This window comes from Phocoena sinus, chromosome 7, assembly GCF_008692025.1.
Source record: "Phocoena sinus isolate mPhoSin1 chromosome 7, mPhoSin1.pri, whole genome shotgun sequence".
Classification (NCBI taxonomy): Eukaryota; Metazoa; Chordata; class Mammalia; order Artiodactyla; family Phocoenidae; genus Phocoena; species Phocoena sinus.
This window is the reverse complement of record NC_045769.1, coordinates 36,690,731-36,693,083: the sequence shown is the minus strand read 5'-3', so window position 1 is coordinate 36,693,083 and position 2,353 is coordinate 36,690,731.

The window sequence follows — 2,353 nt, the reverse complement described above, 5'->3', positions numbered from 1 at the left end:
TGCCCATTTTTTGAATTGGGCTGTTGGTTTGTTTGATAATGAGCTGCATGAGCTGCTTGTATATTTTGGAGATTAATCCTTTGTCAGTTGTTTGGTTTGCAAATATTATCTCCCATTCTGAGGGTTGTCTATTCATCTTGCTTATGGTTTCCTTTGCTGTGCAAAATGTTTTAACTTTCATTAGGTCCCATATGCTTATTTTTGTTTTTATATCCATTTCTCAAGGAAGTGGGTCATAAAGGATCTTGCTGTGATTTCTGTTATAGAGTGTTCTGCCTATGTTTTCCTCTAAGAGTTTTAAAGTGTCTGGCCTTACATTTAGGTCCCTAATCCATTTTGAGCTTATTTTTATGTATGGTGTTAGGCAGTGCTCTAATTTCATTCTTTACATGTAGCTGTCCAGTTTTCCCAGCACCACTTATTGAAGAAGCTGTCTTCTCTCCACTGTATATTCTTGCCTCCTTTATCAAAGATAAGGTGACCATAGGTGTGTGGGTTTATCTCTGGGCTTTCTATCCTGTTCCATTGATCTAAGTTTCTGTTTTTGTGCAAGTACCATACTGTCTCGATTACTGTAGCTTTGTAGTATAGTCTGAAGTGAGGGAGCCTAATTCCTCCAACTCCATTTTTCTTTCTCAAGATTGCTTTGGCTATTCGGGGTCTTTTGTGTTTCCATTCAAATTGTGATTTTTTTGTTCTAGTTCTGTGAAAAATTCCATTGGTAGTTTGATAGGATTGCATTGAATCTGTAGATTGCATTGGGTAGTATAGTCATTTTCACAATATTGACTCTTCCAATCCAAGAACATGGTATATATCTCTCCGTCTCTTTGTATCATCTTTAAGTTCTTTCATCACTGTCTATAGTTATCTGTATACAGGTCTTTTGTCTCCTTAAGTAGCTTTATACTTAGGTATTTTATTCTTTTTGTTGCAGTGATACATGGGAGTGTTACCTTAATTTTCTTTCAGATTTTTCATCATTAGTGTATAGGAAAGCAAGACATTTCTGTGCATTAATTTTGTTTCTTTGTAGTTAATTTTTGATAGTTTAATATCTGTCTTGGTGTGTTTCTCCTTGATTTATCCTGTATGGGAGTCTCTGTGCTTCCTGGACTTGTTGAATATTTCCTTACCCATATTAGGGAAGTTTTCTACTATAATCTCTTCAAATGTTTTCTCAGTCCCTTTCTTTTTCTCTTCTTCTTCTGGAACCCCTATAGTTCGAATGTTGGTGCATTTACTGTTGTCCCAGAGGTCTCTGAGGATGTCCTCAGTTCTATTAATTCTTTATTCTTTATTCTGCTCTGTGGTAGTTATTTCCACTATTTTATCTTCCACATCACTTATCCGTTTCTCTGCATTAATTATCTGCTATTGATTCCTTCTACAGAGTTTTAAATTTCATGTATTTTGTTGTTCATCATTGCTTGTTTGCTCTTTAGTTCTTCTAGTTCCTTGTTAAATGTTTCTTGTATTTTCTCCATTATATTTCCAAGATTTTGGATCATCTTTACTATCATTACTCTGAATTCTTTTTCAGAATTTCCTCTTCATTTGTTTGGTATGGTGGATTTTTACCTTGCTCCTTCATCTGCTGTGTGTTTCTCTGTCTTCTCATTTTGCTTATTAACTTGACGTGTTTGGGGTCTCTGTTTCACCGGCTGCAGGTTTGTAGTTCCCATTGTTTTTGGTGTCCGCTCCCAGTGAGTAAGGTTAGTCCAGTGGGTTGTGTAGGCTTTCTGGTGGAGGGGACTGGTGCCCGTGTTCTTGTGGATGAGACTGGATCTTGTCTTCTGGTGGGCAGGACCATGTCCGGTGGTGTGTTTTGGGGTGTCTGTGAACTTATTCTGATTTAGGCAGCCTCCCTGCTAATGGGTGGGTTTGCGTTCCTGTTTTGCTAGTTCTTTGTCATAGGGTGTCCAGCACTATAGCTTGCTGGTCGTTGAGTGGAGCTGGAGATATCTGGGAGAGCTTTTACCCTTTGATATTACATGGGGCTCAGAGGTATCTTGTGGACCAATGCCCTGAACTCGGCTCTCCCACCTCAGAGGCTGAGGCCTGACACCTGGCCAGAGTACCAAGACCCTGTCAGCAACAGGGCTCAGAAGAAAAGGGAGAAAAAGAAAGAAAGAAAGAAAGAAGATAAATTAATTAATTAAAGTATTAAAATAGAAAAATATTGGGTTTCCCTGGTGGCACAGTGGTTGAGAGTCCGCCTGCCAATGCAGGGGACACGGGTTCGTGCCCCAGTCCAGGAAGGTCCCACATGCCGTGGAGCAGCTAGGCCTGTGAGCCATGGCTGCTGAGCCTGCGCGTCTGGAGCCTGTGCTCCGCAACAGGAGAGGCCACA